Raw genomic sequence first — 22,015 nt, forward strand, 5'->3', positions numbered from 1 at the left:
GAAGCTCAAGTCCATGTAAAGAGAACTTTACTCCAAGTCTGGGTAAAAACACACCTGTCAATGCAGGAGACAAGACATCCAGGTTCAATCCCTGGGTCAGAAAGATCCCCTGGAGGAGGGCATGGCAGCTCACTCCAGTTTTCTGGCCTGCAGAATCTCATAGACAGAGGATCCTGGTGGGCTACAGTCCAGAGAGTCACAAAGAGTCAGACAGGACTAAAGGGACTTAGCACACATGCATGCAAATAGTTAAGTAAGATACCTATTTTGAAAGATGCATAGAGAACACTATAAATCACTATGGAAATCACTTTTAGACTTCTTGTTTAAGTCAGATACACTTGGCAGATGAAAGAAAGCATCTCTGAACTTAAGGCTAAAATGGACATTTTTAGGAACTACATTTCAAACTAAAAAAAAGAATATATCCCAGTTTGCATCATAGTGTTTATATTTTGCAATGAGGGGGAAAGTGGAAAGCACACAAAGGAACGACTTCGAATGTATGAGCTGGAGCAGTGATTCATACATATTTAACATTCTGTGTGTTTGAGTGTTTGTTGGTGTTATTCCCTATGATGAATTTTTATTAAGTAAGGTACAAGAGAGAAAGAAAAATATAATTCAAAGATTTAGGTGGAAGGATAGAAAATATTCTTGAATTCACTACTGTTAGAACATAATTTTTGCTTGAAAATTCTTTTCAACTTAACTCCCTCTGACTTGCTACCTCATTTCTTTCTTTTTTTCTATTTTAAAAACTCTTTAATTTTGTTTGATTCACTGTTTTCAAGTCATATTTAACCACAGAAATATAAGAAACTTAGAACAGTGATAATTCATTTTTTTTCCAGATAATATCTTTTTTTTTTAATTTTATTTTATTTTTAAACTTTACATAATTGTATTAGTTTTGCCAAATATCAAAATGAATCCGCCACAGGTATACATGTGTTCCCCATCCTGAACCCTCCTCCCTCCTCCCTCCCCATACCATCCCTCTGGGTCGTCCCAGTGCACCAGCCCCAAGCATCCAGTATCGTGTATCGAACCTGGACTGGCAACTCGTTTCTTACATGATATTTTACATGTTTCAATGCCATTCTCCCAAATCTTTCCACCCTCTCCCTCTCCCACCTCAGTTACTCCCTACTCTCCTCAACATTCCCATTCAACCCCTTTACTCGTTGTATTAGCATAATATTACTCCTATCTCTAGAGAATGTCAAAGCCACCTGCTAAAGACTCTCTCAGGGCACTATTTCCACCTCATAATCTGTTTACTTTCCTCCTCTGAGTTATTTTTTTTTCCCTTGTCTCTAAGGAAGAGTACTCCTTTCTAAACCTAATTCATCCACATTTCCTGCCACCTCCTTAAGGCTCACTAATTATGTACTCCCATATATTCATGTGCAATATCTTCTCTTGATTTTTTTTCCCTGAGCAAACAAACTTGCTAATGATTTAAGTCACTATCCTACTTCTCTTTTTTCCTCCATCATCAAAATGAATCATAAAAAATTTTAGTCACTGCTTAATCACTCATTGATCACTAACTTTTTTATACTTTAAATTTTATATATCTCCCTCATTTATCTCATGCACTTTTATAAAATCAAATATTCATTTTGTTTGGACAGAATCTAAATAGGTATATCTAGACTTTGTCTCTTGTTCTTGGTTGCAAGGAAGAGATAGCCACTGAACTTGATTTAAGCCAAAAAGCAATTTAATGTAAGAACATTGGGTCAGACAAAAGGAAGACTATGACTAAGAACATGATTCAAAAACCAAGCAGGAAAGAGGGTTTTTAACTTATTAATAAAAACATAACTAACCCAATTAAAAAGATGGGCAAATAATTGGAAAAGACATTTCTCCAAAATATATATGTGAATAATCATAACCAAATGAACAGATTTTCAATATCATTGGTCATTAGAAATGTAAGGCAAAACTCCAAAGAAACTTTATATGCACTAGAATTGCTGTGGATAGAGAACCCCATGGACAAAGAAGCCTGGTGGGCTACAGTCTGCAGGGTCTCAAGAGTCAGATAGGATTTAGTGACTGAACAACCAGGATAGCTGTAATAAAAATGATACATAATAACAAGTGCTAGTAAGAATGTGTTGAAATTGGAATGTTCATACACTGTTAGTAAGAATGTAAAATGGTACAACTACTATGGAAAATAGTTTGACAGCTCCTCAAAATGTTAAACATTGAGTTACAATGTTATTGTTGTTTAGTTGCTATATCCTATCCGATTCTTGTGTGACCTGGTGGACTGTAGCCTGCCAGGCTCCTCTGTCCATGGGGTTTCCCAGACAAGAATACTGGAGTGGGCTGCCAATTCCTTCTCCAGGGTATCTTCCCAACCGAGGGAATGAACCTGCATATCCTGCATTGGCAGGTTGGTTCTTTACCACTGAGCCACCCAGGAAGCTTGGAGTCACAATATGTCTCAGCAGTGGATGACATGAGACCCATGCTCCTAGTTTCTCTGTGTCACACTCTGAGTGGGAGCTCAAAGTTAAGACACGTCTTTGAGGTCTAGTGTTAAGAACCTGGGGGGAAAATTACCTGGCCTTTTATGTAAAGTAAAACAATCTCCACTTCCCTAAGTATAGACAGGGAGTTCAAATGCTCAGCAGCTATAAAAATATGATGTACAGTCTCTCCAGAAAGCCTTGAATATGCTTTCCATAAGGCCAGATGGATAACTGGCTATCCTGCCTGATGCTAAATTTTAGAACACTCAATACTGAACTCTTCCAACCAATAAGTTTCTTGAATTCTCCCTTGACTCCTTTTAGAGGCTTTATCCTTCCAGACACTGAAAAGAAGTTAGAGTTGTCTTTGATTTCCCATTTCTTCCCTTCCTCAGGGAGTGGCAAAGTTTTAAACTCTTATAATGCTCCACTTACTTTTTATAGAAATTATCTATACTATACTGCTACTTCTAACTTCTTTAAAACTCTGTGATATGATATTCAGTTTATTTTAGTAACATTTTTGTCTCTTCTAATAAACAGAATTTTTATCTCTTCTAATAAAAATCCATTCCACACACCCCTGCCAGATCAATCTTCTCATAGCATAGCCCACATCAAGCTATTCTCCTGTTCAAAAACCTTCAATGGTAAATCATGATTTCCATGTTAACAAACAGTGATTGATATTCAAGATCCTTAAAAGTTTACTGTCTTTTTTTCCAGAATATTTTCCCACTCTTATAAACATGGATTAACAAAGTTTATGCTATTCTCTCAGCCAAAGTATACAATTCATTGGTTTTTGGTATATTCCACCATAATTTTGAAAAAGTACTTTATGAGTGGATGAACTTAAAAAGAATAATTTGCATCATTCCTAAAATGCTGCAAATTTAGTAATTTTTTTACTAGAAAAGCTAAAATTTAAATGGGGTTTTAACTAAAGAAACTGGTTACAATTTCTTAAAATGGCAAAAGGTATCTCCACAGTCCTTTAAAATATCTGAACAGATACTTAATTATTTATCAGGTAATACATTTTAGAAGTGTTATTAGATATTATATCTCAAATAAATATGCTTTAGGCAATCTATTCTTAAAAAATTTCTTTTTAAATTATAAGCCTCTCCTCTAAAATGAATTTAATATTATCCCCTTTTATTTTTTGGTTTCATTCAATTTCATCAAAGTTTATTTCACTAAATGTCACATACTTAAAGTGTACAATTTGATCAGTTTGGACACATATACAAAAAGATAGAAAACCATCAAAATAGTTAGGCTAACAAACATTTCTCTGTACCACCTTGAACCCTTCTCTCCTGCACCCCCACATCTGACTTGATTTTTGTCACTATGAGTTGGTCTACTCTTTAGAATTTTATGTGAATGGAATTATAAAATATGCATTTTTTTCTTGTTTTTCATTTGTTTTTTGACCTGGCTTCTTTCACCTAACATAATGGTTTTTTAAAAAATTTATTAAAATTACAGCATGAATTAATTAATAGCTAATTATTTTACTGCTACCTAGTATTTCATTGAATGGCTCTATCATAATTTCCCATTCATGTGTTGTTAGACATTTGGATTATTTATAGTTTTGTCTACTTAAATCTGTTAAGGATATTTGTGACCCACTCTTTTTGTGGTCATATATTTTTATTTTTCTTGGGTAAATACCTAGGAGTGGAAAGTCTGAATCATCAATAAGTGTATGTTTAAGCTTTTAAGAAATTGCCAACCCTCTTACAAAGTAGCCATACCATTTTATATCCTCATTAGCTATGTATGCAAGTCCTAGTTGGCCATATCCTTTCCTGTTCTGTTTTAACTTCATTTTAATTTTCCCATTCTGATGGGTGTGGTGATGTGTCTCAATGTGGTTTGAATTCTTACCTTCAAAGACTAATGATGCTATAGGCCATCTGTATATTTTCTCTTTTGAAATAACTACTAAATCCTTCTGCCCATTTTTAAAAATTTTCATTGTTTATCTTATTATTATTGAATTATAAGCATTTTTTAATCTTTGTCTGATTTATGTGTTGTGAATATTTTCTCTCAGTTTGTGGTTTGCCATTTCATTTTCTTAACTGTGTCTCCAGAAGAGTGAATTTTAAATTTTAATGAATGTTGATTTATCATTTTTAAGAAATTTATGGTTCATTGTTTTGTGTTCTAAGAAACCTTTGATCACTTGAAGGTTGCAAAGATTTTTCTTTATGTTTTCTTCTAGGAGAATTATAGCTTTAGATTTCATATTTAGATCTATGATCCATTTTGAATAAAATTTTGTGTATAGAGTATGATAAGTATCACCATTTATTTTCTCCATATTGTTACCAGTTGTTAGAACAACACTTTAAATTGCCTAAAGGCAATATTCTATTGATATCTATATCACTTTTCTCAAGTTCCACACTGTCTTGGTTAGTATATTTTCAGGATATGGCTTGAAATCAGTAAGTCCTTTTACTTTATTCCTTTAAAAATAACTTTGGATATTTCAGGTTCTTTATTATTTCCATGTAAAATTGAAAATCAACTTGTCAAATTCTACAAAAAAGTCTGCCTCAATTTTGATTGTATCTGTCTTGCTTTAGTCACCATAAAATCATGGCCCTATTGTTATGTTTCTTATTTTATAATCTTCTGGGATTTGATATGTGGAAAACAGTAGGAGTCTGCTGATTAAATAATTGGGGGAAAAGACTCCACCTGCCACATATACTCTGTAGTATTATACCAGATGAGGCATTTTTGGTGCCTGACACACACAGAGTTCAGTGCTTGGTAGTGGTAATAACACTGATGACAACATTTAACACTCATAAAATGTAGAGACCAGTCATGACTTGACAATGCTGAAGCTTTCGCTGGTCAGCAATATTGGCTTGAGGCTGGGAAATATTCTGGCATGGCTATTGGAGTCTGTGACTTGCCTCCCTATATTCTGTTCCTAATGTTGATCTTCTATTCCAAGATTCTTTTATAGCTTGCTAAAATTTAACATCCTGGAATAAACTTTTAAATTTAAATTAGCTGTAGTTTATTCCATCATTACCCTTTGTGGTCTGTTTTTAATGGTTTTGAAGTGATTCCAATCCCAAAGAAAGGCAATGCCAAAGAATCCTCAAACTACCACACAATCGCACTCATCTCACACACTAGCAAAGTAATCTCAAAATTCTCCAAGCTGGGCTTCAACAGTATGTGAACCGAGTTCAAGGTGGATTTAGAAAAGGCAGAGGAACCAGAGATCAAATTGCCAACATCCGTTGGATCAAAAAAAAAAAAAAAAGGCAAGAGAATTCCAGAATATCTACTTCTGCTTCATTGACTACACTAAAGCCTTTCACTGTGTGGATCACAACAAACTGGAAAATTCTTCAAGAGATGGGAATACCAGACCACCTGACCTACCTCCTGAGAAATTTGTATGCAGGTCAAGAAACAACAGTGAGAACCAGAAATGGAACAATGGACTGGTTCCAAATTGGGAAAGGGGTACTTCAAGACTGTGTATTGTCACCCTGCTTATTTAAGTTATATGCAGAGTACATCATGCAAAATGCCAGGCTGGATAAATCACAAGCTGGAAACAAGATTGCAGGGAAAAATACCAATAATCTCAGATATGCAGATGAGGTTATGGCAGAAAGTGAAGAGGAACTAAACAGTCTCTTGATGAAAGTGAAAGAGGAGAATGAAAAAGCTGGCTTAAAACTCAACATTCAAAAAACAAAGATCATGGCATCCTGTTCCATCACTTCAAGGCAAATAGATGGGGAGGGAATGGAAACAGTGACAGACTTTATTTTCTTGGACTCCAAAATTACTGCAGATGGGGACTACAGGCATGAAATTAAAAGACACTTGCTCCTTGGAAGAAAAGCTATTACAGACCTAGACAGCATATTAAAAAGCAGAGACATTACTTTGCCCACAAAGGTCCATCTAGTAAGAGCTGTGGTTTTTCCAGTATTCATGTATATATATGAGAGTTGAACCAGAAAGAAAGCTGAGCACTGAAGAATTGATGGTTTTGAGCTGTGGTGTTGGAGAAGACTCTTTAGAGTCTCTTGGACTGCTAGGAGATCCAACCAGTCCATCCTAAAGGAGATCGGTCCTGAATATTCATTGGAAGGACTGATGCTAAAGCTGAAACTCCAATACTTGGGCCAGTTGATGCGAAGAACTGACTCATTGGAAAAAACCCTGATGCTGGGAAAGATTGAAGGTGGGAGGAGAAGGGGACAACAGAGGATTAGATGGTTGGATGGCATCACACCCTCAATGGTCATGAGTTTGAGCAAGTTCTGGGAGTTGGTGATGGACAGGGAAGCCTGGCGTGCTGCAGTCCATGGGTTCACAAAGAGTCGGACAGGACTGAGCGACTGAACTGACTGACTTACTGACTCATCACCTGAAGGAACCGAGAATGTATTATTATCTGCATTTGTACTACTCTTAGAGTAGAACAATATGATAGGCTGCCATGGTATATGAAGATGAGAAGAGCATTCCTAGATCGGCAGACAATGACTTCCAGTTTCTGTGGATTGTTTATATTCATGCTGGATGAAACTGGGTAAAAGTATGGACAGCAATTGTTAAATGTTCTGACCTAACTTTGATAATACTTAGTTTTCATGAGTTGGGTTCTAGTTCTTGATCTTCCATATATTTTATCTATTATGTAATTATTCCTTTGCCTTTGAAATTTTTGTGCATTGTAATTCAATATATTAATTTACTATCATCTTATTTAAAATTCATTTCAATATTTTATTTTTTCTTTTTAAGTCACTTCATCTTATTTTCTTTATATAAGACTATTTTTTCTTATCTTGAACTTTCCTGATTGACACATAAACCTTCCTGTATATTGTCATAATTTTAATACTAGGTTCAGTTCAGTCATGTCTGACTCTTTGTGGCCTCATGGACTGCAGCATGCCAGGCTTCCCTGTCCATTACCAACTCCCAGAACTTGCTCAAACTCATGACCATTGAGTTGTTGATGCTATAAAACCATCTCATCCTCTGTCGCCCCTTCTCCTCCTGCCTTCAATGTTTCTCAGCATCACGGTCTTTTCCAATGTGTCAGTTCTTCACATCAGGTGGCCAAATTTTATTGAAGTTTCAGCTATAGCATCCGTCCTTCCAGTGAATATTCAGGACTGATTTCCTTTAGGATGGACTGGATGGATCTTCTTGCAGTCCAAGGGACTCTCAAGAGTCTTCTCTAACACCAGAGTCTTCTCTAACACCACAGTTAAAAAGCATCAATTCTTCCATGCTCAGGTTTCTTTGTAGTACAACTCTCATACATGACTCACTATACCTGACTACTGGAAAAACCATAGCTTTGACTAGATAGACCTTTGTTGGCAAAGTAACATCTCTGCTTTTCAATATGCTGTCTAGGTTGGTCATAACTTTTCTTCCAAGGAGCAAGCGTCTTTTAATTTCATGGCTGCAATCACCATCTGCAGTGATTTTGGAGCCCAGAAAAATAGTCTTTCACTGTTTCCATTGTTTCCTCATCTATTTTCCATGAAATGATGGGACCGGATGCCATAATCTTAGTTTTCTGAATGTTGAGTTTGAAGCCAACTTTTTCACTCTCCTCTTTCACTTTCATCAAGAGGCTCTTTAGTTCTTCTTCGTTTTCTGCCATAAGGGTGGTGTCATCTGTTTATCTGTGGTTATTGCTATTTCTCCCGGCAATCTTGATTCCAGCTTGTCCTTCATCCAGCCCAGCATTTTTCTTGATGCACCCTGCATATAATTTAAATAAAGAGAGTGGCAATATACAGCCTTGACATACTCCTTTCCTGATTTGGAACCAGTCTGTTGTTCCATGTCCAGTTCTAACACATGCTGATTTGCTGATCCTACTTTTTGATTGTTACTTTGAATTGTTTTTGGTTTTTTTTTTTTTTTTATGTCATTGGGAATGCAGGTGCACAACTTCAGCTTCTATAACTTTTATCTCCCCCATTGCAGCCTAACTGTTCCTATCTGGTTCTAGGCTGCCTGATAGTGAGCAGGGCCCTCAGTCTCCTGAGAAGCTCTCTTGAAATTCCCATCAGCAGGGAAAATCCTTAAGAAAATGGGGATCACTTTCATGTTAGTCACCTCTTAACATTTGACTCCTCCATATTCTGCCTGATTTTATTACTCAGTATCCTCTGCTAGTTATTTTTGTATTTTGCCCACGTACCAACTGGAGAGTGACTCTGTATGAGCATACATACCTATACTGGAAGCATAAATATCCAGATACTGAGTCATTGGATTCTTGGATTAGGTTGTTATTAAGAAGGTTTACCTATATTCTTTCCCTACTTAGGCACATAGATTTATTTAAATCATAGCTCAAATAGATCCAGTTAGCAACACTTCTCAGCTTTCCTTCAGGAGAATTAGTGGGAGAGCCCTCTAGCCCCTGATCCCAGTGTCAGGCACTGAGTCTAAGTAATGTCTTCTGCATCCTATAGAATATTTTTACTCCCTGTTAAATAAGAAATTGACTTCCTAACCATCTCCATTGGCTTTTGACTGATCACTCAGAAGATTTGCAATTTAAGCTGATATTTTAGTTTTGTGTTTATTTATGGAGATGTTTACCTTCTTTGAATCTTATTGTATGTGCTTGATTCACTTATTTGTATTTTATCTGTCATTGGGATATACTTGGAGCAAAGGGGGCTCCTTAACACCTCAACATACAAAGCCATCTTGAGAAGAAATTTCAAACTGTATTTTATCACCATAGTGGCCCATATGGGGACTAATATTGTACTTAAAAAAAAAAAAAAAACCAAAACAGGTTTATTGAAGTATCAGTAAAAGGCATCCGAAAGTGAAAGTCGCTCAGTCTTGTCTGACTCTTTGTGACCCCATGGACTAGTCTATGGAATTCTCCAGGCCAAAATACTGGAGTGGGTAGCCTTTCCCTTCTCCAGTGGATCATCCCAACCCAGGGATTGAACCCAGGTCTCCCACATTGCAGGCAGATTCTTAACCAGCTGAGCCACAAGGGAAGCCCAGGAATACTGGAGTGGGTAGCCTATTCCTTCCCCAGGGGATCTTCCCAACCCAGAAATCGAACTGGGGTATCCTGCATTGCAGGTGTATTCTTTACCAACTGAGCTATGAGGGAAACCCTACAAAAGGCATCTACATGAATTTTAAATTTACTGAAAACAAAGAAGCAGAAATACATCATTCTCTCTAGAAATAATTGTTTTTTGCTGGATCACAGAACTATATTTCTGCTTTGAAAATTCCATAGGTGCAGTAAAAATGTAATTCAATTTACATAGTTTTTTTCACAGACAACCTTGTAAAGTGAAATACACCATCATTTCTATAAATTCTGACATTTTGTTTTGTAGATGCCAAGAAAAAAATCTACTTTAACTTGATAGGCCATGGATGGAACATCTAGCCTGTCATTTCCAAAGAAAATTAATACCTCTGAATCATCAATCTGGTGTTCTTTATTCATCATCTCTTGTATGCACTGATTTTTTATCTTTACAGATTTATTTGGATATCTGACCTTTCTCAAACTATAAAACTTATTGGGTTCAAGTGTTGTGATTGATCCCCTGTTTCCTCTCTCATCTGGCCTCTACTCCTTCTTCTTCTCCTTATGGTGCCTCTCCATTTTTAGAAGTTGCAGATGCAGAGGGTGAACAAACTCTTGGTTGGGTCCAAAATTCCTTTCTGTAGTCCCTCCTCTGTTTCTTCATTTCTTTCCTTCTTTCATCCTCTATCTTTTTATTCTGCATCACTTTGCTAAAAGGATTGTGGTAATTCTATTGGTGGTTCAGAGGTAAAGAATCTGCCTGCAATGTAGGAAACTTGTAGGAAACACGGGTTTAACCCCTGGTTGGGAAGATCCCCTGGAGGAGAAAATGGCAACCCACTCCAGTATTGTTGCCTGGAGAATCCCATGGACAGAGGAGGCTGGCAGGCTACAGTCCATAGGGTTGCAAAGAGGTGGACACGACTGAAGCAACTTAGCATGACACAGCACACTTCTACTTGACTCTGATACTCTGAAATTTTTCCCAGCTTTTTCATCTTTCATAATAAATTCTGAATCTCAATTTTGTGTTTTAAATCTACTTCCTTTATTCTCTCTTCAAAATTAATTCAAATCAAATTTCCCCTTCCATGAAACTTCCCCTGTTTTGTAAATATTCATTATTTCATCTATAAATTTTACCAGCCTTTACAATTTGTGCACTGAACAGAAGGTTATGTGCTTTTTTATCGAAGTGTTTAAGAGCCAAATGTTGGGGTCAAATTTCTTGGGTTAGAATCCCAATTGCATCACTTACTAGCTTTGCAACTTTGGGCAAGTGTCTTAGCTTTATGGAATTCAGTTTTCTCTTCTGTAAAATAGAGATAATAAATACTTCCAGCCTCATCAAATTATTATTTTGTTATGAGGATTAAGTGGGCTAAGACATGAAAATTATATGGAACAGTGCTGGGCACATCCTAAGTGCTATGCAAGTGTTAGTTTTTCTCTATTTACTGCATCTAAAAACTGTGTTTTTTAAAAAAAAAAAAAAACTCTGTAAGTTTTAATTATATTATCCTAAAATTAGGATAAAATATCTACTTCATTAAGACCGACATGAACAGATCAGTGAGAAATAGTATAAGGGAATGGCTAAGAGCATATTTGTTACAGCCAGACTGCCTGAGTCCAAATGCCAGTTCTGTCACTTGTCACTTATTGGCTCTGTCACTTCTGACAAGTTCCTTAAAAACTCAAAAGTTCTTATACCCTCAGTTTTCTCCTCTGTGAAATGTACATAGTGTACCACGTTTGTAATATGATTATGTTGAGAATAAAAAGAGTTAACATATATAAATTGGCTAGAAAAGTGACTGACACATAACTACTCAAAAAGGATTAGCTATAAAAAGCAGAGACATTACTTTACCAACAAAGGTCCATCTAGTCAAAGCTATGGTTTTTCCAGTAGTTATGTATGGGTGTGAGAGTTGGACTATAAAGAAAGCTAAACACGGAAGAATTGATGCTTTTGAACTGTGGTGTTGAAGAAGACTCTTGAGAGTCCCTTGGACTGCTAGGAGATCCAACCAGTCCATCCTAAAGGAGATCAGTCCTGAATATTCATTGGAAGGACTGATGCTGAAGCTGAAGCTCCAATACTTGGGCCAGCTGATGCGAAGAACTGACTCATTGGAAAAGACCCTGATGTGAAAGACTGAAGACAGGAGGAGAAGGGGACTGCAGAGAATGAGATGGTTGGATGCCATCACTGACACAGTGGACATGAGTCTGAGTAGGCTCTGAGAGTTGTTGATGAACAGGGAAGCCTGTAGTCCTGCAGTCCATGAGGTTGCAAAGAGTTGGACAGACTGAGAGACTGAACTGAACTGATCTGAACTATGAAGCCACCCAGCCTAATAAATTACCACATATTTCAATATATTAGTTTTAAGGCAAGTATTGTTTCTCTTCTAGGTAGTAAACTTCTAGTGAATGAGAGTACTTCTTCCCCAGATTTAGATCCAGACTGCACCCTAAATTTTATGGATAAATGTGTATGAACTATGTTGAACATCAGTTTACCCATTGGCTAAATAATAATATTCCAGTGTCACTCTATCATTTGTTGCTTATGTTTGACTGTTAATATCATAGGAGACAAAGTAAATCATCTTTCTATTCTCTTTATAGAAAATGATATGCTATTGAAGTGAAGCTTAAATAAACTTGAAATGTATTTTGTTAAAATGCAACACAATGCCAAGAAGGAGGCAGTTGTTGGCCTTGGTTCAACATCTCAAGGATTTCAGGGCTAGTATTTTGATGTTTTGTTTTTTTTTTTTAAACTTTACATAATTGTATTAGTTTTGCCAAATATCAAAATGAATCCGCCACAGGTATACATGTGTTCCCCATCCTGAACCCTCCTCCCTCCTCCCTCCCCATACCATCCCTCTGGGTCGTCCCAGTGCACTAGCCCCAAGCATCCAGTATCGTGCATTGAACCTGGACTGGCAACTCGTTTCTTACATGATATTTTACATGTTTCAATGCCATTCTCCCAAATCTTTCCACCCTGTCCCTCTCCCACAGAGTCCATAAGACTGTTCTATACATCAGGGTCTCTTTTGCTGTCTCGTACACCGGGTTATTGTTACCATCTTTCTAAATTCCATATATATGTGTTAGTATACTGTATTTATGTTTTTCCTTCTGGCTTACTTCACTCTGTATAATAGGCTCCAGTTTCATCCACCTCATTAGAACTGATTCAAATGTATTCTTTTTAATGGCTGAGTAATACTCCATTGTGTATATGTACCACAGCTTTCTTATCCATTCATCTGCTGATGGACATCTAGGTTGCTTCCATGTCCTGGCTATTATAAACAGTGCTGCAATGAACATTGGGGTACACGTGTCTCTTTCCCTTCTGGTTTCCTCAGTGTGTATGCCCAGCAGTGGGATTGCTGGATCATAAGGCAGTTCTATTTCCAGTTTTTTAAGGAATCTCCACACTGTTCTCCATAGTGGCTGTACTAGTTTGCATTCCCACCAACAGTGTAAGAGGGTTCCCTTTTCTCCACACCCTCTCCAGCATTTATTATTTGTAGACTTTTGGATCGCAGCCATTCTGACTGGTGTGAAATGGTACCTCATAGTGGTTTTGATTTGCATTTCTCTGATAATGAGTGATGTTGAGCATCTTTTCATGTGTTTGTTAGCCATCTGTATGTCTTCTTTGGAGAAATGTCTCTTTAGTTCTTTGGCCCATTTTTTGATTGGGTCATTTATTTTTCTGGAGTTGAGCTGTAGGAGTTGCTTGTATATTTTTGAGATTAGTTGTTTGTCGGTTGCTTCATTCGCTATTATTTTCTCCCATTCTGAAGGCTGTCTTTTTGTTGAAATATCTCTGCTATGATTTCACTCTTAATGACTACACCCCAATCAGGAAGAAAAAGTAATGAAGGAGAAAGTGGAGGATCCTTATCAAAATGCAAACACTTTCCTGAAATCCCCAACACTTCCAAATACTTTCCTTGGTTAGATTGCCACATGGCCTCTTCTAGATGCAAAATGACCTAGAAAGATTAGATACTAGCTTCAAAATATAAGAAGACAAAGTTAACAGGGCTAGAATAAATGTTGATTGAATCTACTTACCGTATAAGTAGGTAACTCATAAGGTCCTTATACTCAAGTGATTTAATGTATACAAACTTGTTTTTTAAATTTTATAAAAATACATGTGCAAAAATAGAAACAGTTATTTGATTTCCCTGAACATATAATTCCCAGTATGTTGTGCATGATTTTCCTAAGAAGAAAACAGAAAATTTAAAGCATTTCGATAACAGTTAACAACTTCTATTTACAAAGGTAAATAGTTTTATTTCCCTCAAAAGAGTGTTAGTTTAAACTCAGTCTTTGAAAAATTCTTTTCATTATGTCACATTCATTATTTTAACCATAAATATTTGTTATCTTTAAAATAGAACAAATACTGATAAATTTAAGCTCATTCACCCATTCAGGCAATAAAATAAAACTATAATGCAGTAAGCAAGATCCAGAAAACACAGCCTTATAAATGCAGGATAGTGTTACTGCTAATTTAATAATATGACCAAAAGTGATTACAGTTTAACAAACCTACCAAGAGTTTTGATCCCAGCTGTGGTTTGGCATTAGCTAGTATCAGATGTGCACACTAGCTTAAATACCAATGGATTAACCCCTATTCTTGTGACTGTGAGGGACTACCTGGCTCAGTAGCTATGATTTTAGCTATACTCTAGCTCCATAGCTAAGTGTTTTGTTATTGTTTGATACCCATAATTTGGGATGGTCCAAGGAGAACAGGTTGGAGGACAAACATTTTGTGTTTTAGGGTTGCCTGTCAACCCCCTATGTGTAGACTTACATCTCGTCCTCTCTTCCATTTCCACCTGTCCTTCCAAAGGCAAAAACAACCTCACCTTGTTTGGGAATATGGAGTGGATGAATTTACCTTACCTTGGTATTTTACTGTGAATACTTATTTAGTACCTATTATGTTGCAGGCTGTATATTGTCACCCTGCTTTATTTAACTTCTATGCAGAGTATATCATGAGAAACACTGGGCTGGAAGAAGCGCAAGCTTCTTTACTGGGAGAAATATCAATAACCTCAGATATGCAGATTACACCACCCTTATGGCAGAAAGTGAAGAGGAACTAAAAAGCCTCTTGATGAAAGTGAAAGAGGAGAGTTAAAAAGTTGGCTTAAAACTCAACATTCAGAAAACTAAGATCATGGCATATGGTCCCATCACTTCATGGGAATAGATGGGGAAACAGTGGAAACAGTGTCAGACTTTATTTTTCTGGGCTCCAGAAATCACTGCAGATGGTGACTGCAGCCATGAAATTAAAAGACAATTACTCCTTGAAAGGAAAGTTATGACCAATCTAGATAGCATATTCAAAAGCAGAGATATTACTTTGCCAACAAAGGTCCGTCTAGTCAAGGCTATGGTTTTTCCAGTGGTCATGTATGGATGTGAGAGTTGGACTGTGAAGAAAGCTGAGCGCTGAAGAATTGATGCTTTTGAGCTGTGGTGTTGGAGAAGACTCTTGAGAGTTCCTTGGACTTCAAGGAGATCCAACCAGTCCATTCTGAAGGAGATCAGCCCTGGGATTTCTTTGGAAGGAATGATGCTAAAGCTGAAACTCCAGTCCTTTGGCCACCTCATGTGAAGAGTTGACTCACTGGAAAAGACTCTGATGCTGAGAGGGATTGGGGGCAGGAGGAGAAGGGGACGACAGAGGATGAGATGGCTGGATGGCATCACTGACTCGATGGATGTGAGTCTGAGTGAACTCTGGGAGTTGGTGATGGACAGGGAGGGCTGGCGTGCTGCGATTCATGGGGTCACAAAGTGTGGGACATGACTGAGCGACTGAACTGAACTGAACTGATGTTGCAGGAACTGCATTTGTACCAGAGGACTAATGTTTAATGCAAATAAATATATAATTACTAATTTGGATAAGCACTGTGAGACCAAATAAATACCATGATAGAAAAAAACAAAAAAGAATACCAACAGATTGATTGAGAAAGAACTTGATAAGAAAGTTATATTTAAGATAAAAACTGAAATCCAAGAAGGTATATCAATCAGATTCAATGCAGCAAACAGATAGTACAGTCTGAATGATTAATTAAAAGCATTTACAAATATAGAAATGATTTAATTTAAGAGGAACTGGTATAGTATAGGAAAGCCTTTAGGGAGAGTACAGCACTTCAGATCTAGTAATACTATGTGTTGGGCAGAAGGGGGAACAGAGGGCTTGCCACCTTGAAGAAGCAAGGAAAATGAACAATTATTCTGGAATCTGGGTGAAAATGAATACATAAAATTTTTGTCCATATTGTGTGCTGTGTGCTGTGCTTAGTCGGTCAGTCATGTCTGACTGTGCAACCCCATGGACTGCAGCTCGTAAGGCTCCTCTGTCCATGGATGCTCCAGGCAAGAATACTGGAGTGGATCGCCATACCCTCCACCAAAGGATCCTCCCAACCTAGGGATTGAACCCAGGTCTCCCATATTACGGGTGGATTCTTTACAGTCTGAGCCACCAAGGAAGCTCTTTACAGATTGTAGAAGGATGCAATCTGAGAAGGTTGTTTACTGTGTTTTCACATTATCAGATGTTTCTATAAAATTTAAAAAACTAATATATTTCAACTATAATCAGTCACTTTCCTCTCTGACTCGAACCCATGTCTCTTACATCTTCTGCATTGGTAGGCAGGTTCTTTAGCACTAGCAGAACCTGATGTTTTACAAATCCCAATTATGAATATGTTCTATTGGCTACACTGGTAGATCAACTATTCATGTGACATTGACTACATAATGTCATTTCCATCAAGTAAGGAGAAAGTAGTTGATCTAAGAATATGCAGTCAAAAAATGTACTAGAGATATTTCAAGGATCTGATTAATCAATATTCTTTTTTCTCCTCGATTTTGTAAATTTGGGATTATTAGTTACATTTCAGTTAATTTATATATGTGATCTCAGTGTAAAATTTACTTTCCTATCAAATATTATGTTCATAATATTATCTTCTTTTCCTGAAAATAGCTCCACAAAACTTAAATCTGCCCTTGAACTAAAGTTATTTTCTGAGTAATTATCTTCTCCAGTGAAAAGGAGTCAAGGGGCACCAACAGGCTCCCAGTGACTTACCTCATTTGTCCTTAACAAAACTTTCTCAAACTGGTGGCATGACTGAAACCATTTCTGGAAAAACACAACTTACTTTATTGTCAGAAAATGCCAACAATCTGCCATGATCAATTCTACTCATTAATTCTTATAAGTAAGATGCCTATGTGTGAGAGAGAAGCTATCACTAATAATGGCTATCTAGAAAATGGAGCTCAATGACATCTTGTAAGTAAAATAGTAATGCAGTTTATTCTAAATATTTCTTAAGTATTCTCTCAGTAGATTCTAAATATTCTCCTTGCACATAAAGGTAGCATTTTCAATGAATATTTCTTCTAATAAATTATATCTCACTCATAAAGATATATTGCATGTATTCAACATTGAGAATTCTTATTAATGATCCATAATTATTATTAATACTCTAATGACTACACAACTATAATTTATTAAATTTTATTCATTATTGGTTAAGATATACCAGATTATTTTAATTTCTTATCTATGTTAATCCAAAATACATCTGGTTAGTTCTAAGTCATACTTTTCAAAAGTATATTTGAAAAACAGTCTTGAGATGATAGTCTGCCTTACAGATTCTAGAGACATTGCAAAGAATGTGTGTCTACATCTGAAACTCAAATTATAAGTCATTGATTGTCATTTAAAATCTGTAGATTTTCTTATGAATATATATGTTCCCACAGAGCAGACACTGTAGTATTCCTCAAACATGAAATTGACCATCTGATGCATATTTATATAGTTCATTATCTTTTAAATGTCTCTAGGATAAAATCTGGAGAAGGCAATAGCACCCCACTCCAGTACTCTTGCCTGGAAAATCCCATGGACAGAGGAGCCTGGTAGGCTGCAGTCCATGGGGTCGCTAAGAGTCGGACACGACTGAGCGACTTCACTTTCACTTTTCACTTTCATGCATTGGAGAAGGAAATGGAAACCCACTCCAGTGTTCTTGCCTGGAGAATCCCAGGGACGGGGGAGCCTGGTGGGCTGCCGTCTCTGGGGTTGCACAGAGTCCGACACGACTGAAGCGACTTAGCAGTAGCAGTAGCAGGATAAAATCTGAACCCTGTAACACAACCTCAGGCCCTGATTCATTTTTCAGTACCTCTGTCATTTCACAATAGTCTCTAGTAATATCTAGGTTAACTCTCAGTCCTGTGATGAGGTCCTGCTCTTTTTCACCTCCAGGCTTTCACATGTTTGGGTAGAACACTCTACCTTCTCCTTTTCGCTGACACACTGCTCTACATCCCTTTCAGTTTCAGTCAGAGTAATTAGGCAAGAATCCCTTAGAAGAAATGGAGTAGCTATAGTAGTCAATGAAAGAGTATGAAATGCAGTACTTGGATGCAGTCTCAAAAATGACAGAATGATCTCTGTTTGTTTCCAAGGCAAACCATTCAATATCACAGTAATACAAGTCTATGCCCTGACCAGTAATGCTGAAGAAGCTGAAATTGAATGGCTCTATGCCCTTCAAGACCTTCTAGAACTGAGACCCCCAAAAGATGTTCTTTTCTTTTGGAATGCAAAAGTAGAAAGTCAAGAAATACCTGGAGTACCAGGCAAATTTGGCCATGGGGTACAAAATGAAGCAGGGCAAAGGCTAACAGAGTTTTGCCAAGAGAACACACTGGTCATGGCAAATACCCTCTTCCAACAACACAAGAGAAGACTATACACGTGGACATCACCAGATGGTCAATACCAAAATCAGACTGATTATATTCTTTGCAGCCAAAGATGGAGAAGCTCTATACAGTCAGCAAAACAAGACTGGGAGCTGACCTGTGGCTCAGGTCATGAACTCCTTATTGCCAAATTCAGACTTAAATTGAAGAAAGTAGGGAAAACCACTAGACCATTCAGGTATGACCTAAATCAAATCCCTTCTGATTATACAGTGGAAGTGAGAAATAGATTCAAGGGATTAGATCTGATAGAGTGCCTGAAGAATTATGGACAGAGGTTCATGACACTGTACAGGAGGCCAACCCTAAGAAAAAGAAATGCAAAAGGCAAAATGTTTGTCTGAGGAGGCCTTACAAATAGCTGAGAAAAGAAGAGAAGTGAAAGGCAAAGGAGAAAAGGAAAGATATACCCATTTGAATGCAGAGTTCCAAAGACTAGCAAGGAGAGATAAGAAAGCCTTTCTCAGTGATCAATGCAAAGAAATAGAGGAAAACAATAGAATGGGAAAGACTAAATATCTCTTCAAGAAAATTAGAAATACCAAGGGAACTTTCCAGGCAAATATGGGCACAATAAGGGACAAAAATGGTATGGACCTAACAGAAGCAGAAGATATTAAGAAGAGGTAGCAAGACACACAGGAGTATACAAAAAAAGATCTTCACAACCCAGATAATCACTATGGTGTGATCACTCACCTAAAGCCAGACATCCTGGAATGAGAAGTCAAGTGGGCCTTAGGAAGCATCACTACAAACAAAGCTAGTGGAGGTGATGGAATTCCAGTTGAGCTATTTCAAATCCTAAAAGATGATGCTGTGAATGTGTTGCACTCAATATGCCAGCACATTTGTAAAACACAGCAGTGACCAAAGGACTGGAAAAGCTCAGTTTTTGTTCCAATACCAAATAAAGCCAATGCCAAAGAAAGCTCAAACTACCACACAATTGCACTCATTTCACACACTAGTAAAGTAATGCTCAAAATTCTCCAAGACAGGTTTCAACAGTACGTGAATTGAGAACTTCCAGATACTCAAGCTGGATTTAGAAAAGGCAGAGGAACCAGAGATCAAATTGCCAACATTTGTTGGATCATTGAAAAAGCAAGAGGGTTTCAGAAAAATATCTAGTTCTGCTTTATTGACTATGCCAAAGCCTTTGACTGTGTAGATCACCACAAACTGTGGAAAATTCTTCAAGAGATGGGAATACCAGACCACCTGACCTGCTTTCTGTGAAATCTGTATTCAGGTCAAGAAACAACAGTTAGAATTGGACATGGGACAACAGACTGGTTCCAAATAGGAAAAGGAGTACGTAAAAGCTGTATATTGTTACCCTACTTATTTAACTTATATGCAGAGTACATCATGAGAAATGCTGGACTGGAAGAAGCACAAGCTGGAATCAAGATTGCCAGGAGAAATATCAATAACCTCAGATGTGCAGATGACACCACACTGATGGCAGAAAGTGAAGAAGAACTAAAGAGCCTCTTGATGAAGGTGAAAGAGGAGAGTGAAAAAGCTGGCTTCAAACTCAACATCCAGAAAAATAAGATCATGACATCTGGTCCTATCACTTGATGGCAAATAGATGGGGAAACAATGGAAATAGTGACAGACTTTCTTTCCTTGGGCTCCAAAATCATTGCAGATGGTGACTGTAGCCATGAAATTTAATGACACTTGCTCCTTGAAAGAAAAGTTATGACCAACCTAGACAGCATATTCAAAAGCAGAGACATTACTTTGCCAACAACAGTCTGTCTAGTCAGAGCTATTGTTTTTCCAGTAATCATGTACAGATATGAGAGTTGGACGATAAAGAAAGCAGAGCACCGAAGAATGATGCTTTTGAACTGTGGTGTTGGAGAAGACTCTTGAGAGTCCCTTGGACTGCAAGGAGATCCAACCAGTCCATCCTAAAGGAAATCAGTCCTGAATATTCATTGGAAGGACTGATGTTGTAGCTGAAACTTCAATACTTTGAACACCTGATGGGAAGAACTGACTAATTGGAAAAGACCCTGATGCTGGGAAAGATTAGAGGCATGAGGAGAAGGGGATGACAGAGGATGAGATGGTTGGATGGCATCACTGACTCAATGGACATGAGTTTAGTAAACTCTGGGAGTTGGTGATGGACAGGGAGACCTGGCAACTGCAGTCCATGGGGTCACATAGTGGGACACGACTGAATGACTGGACTGAACTGAAATTTACTTTTAAGATATCATATACTGATCAATATAGTAAATGTGGGCTTCCTTTGTGGATGAGCTGGTAATGAATCTGCCTGCAATGTGGGAGTCCTGGGTTCGAACCCTGGGTTGGGAAGATTCCCTGGAGAAGGGAAAGGCTACCCACTCCAGTATTCTGGCTTAGACAATTCCATGGGCTGTACTGTCCATGGGTTCACAAAGAGTTAGATAGAGCTGAGGGAGTTTTGCTTTCACTTTCACTTTCATAGTAGATGTTAGCTTTACTTTGTGATTTCCCTAAGAACGTTTATGAAAATTCTTACTTAATTTTCTTATTTTCTGCTAAAGTACATCTATTAGTGAAACAAGCAAATCCATCACATTTATATGACTGGAATATAGCAAGCACATTGATTGATTTAATGTAATTTTTTTTGTTTGTTTTGCCAAATCTGGAGTTTAGTTTCCCATTTCAGGTGTTGTGCTAATCGAATAAATCTGAGTTTGTATCTGATTGTGGTGTGTATTTCCTGAAAGCTGCGATAAACTGAGGAAAAGCGTATACCTTTATGTACCGGTTGTGTGGGTTGATATAGAGGAACCTACACAAGCAAATACTGAACACCTAGCGGCATACTCAGAAAACTAAGAGCAGTCATTCCAGGGTGGCTAAGGTACCTGAGACACAGCAGGCTAGAGATCAGATTGAAAAAAAAAAAAAAAAATGTAGGAACACAATAAAAGGGAGTTTTAAATCTGTGAACTTTAGTTGCTTTAAGTTTTATATTTTAACTATATTTTCTATTTAAAAATTTTAATAGCATTATCCAAATTTTTCTTATAGGCAGATCACTTGGATGACTACGTGCATCTGAAAGAAGAAAGATAGCTGGAAAGAGTTATTTTGAAACACTGCTAGAGAAAAAGAGAATGAGAGTAGCAAGAGAGTGGGAGAGGGCAGAGTGAGCCCAGAAGCAGAGTAGAAGGCCGAGGAGCAGAAGATTAGAGCAAACAGAAGGGAAGAGAAGGAATTGTGTTAACAGAGGGCAAGAAGGAGGGGAAAAGAGGTGAGGAGAGAGACTGGGCAAATGGGATCATTGGCAAAATTCTTCCCAGAACAAAAGGAGAGAAGATATTGTTAACAAATGTTACAGGAATGCAGAAGAAAGGTATAGCTTTCTTGTCTGTAGCTTTCTTTCCATTTTTGTTGTTATTGTACTTTTACTTAAAAAAAATGTATTGAAATACAATTAATGTACAATGTTGTGTTAGTTTCAGGTGTAAAGTGATACAGTTATGTGTGTGTATATATA

This window comes from Bos grunniens, chromosome 4 (assembly GCF_055505025.1).
Source record: "Bos grunniens cultivar Pamir isolate PY7600 chromosome 4, Bosgru_T2T1.0, whole genome shotgun sequence".
NCBI lineage: Eukaryota > Metazoa > Chordata > Mammalia > Artiodactyla > Bovidae > Bos > Bos grunniens.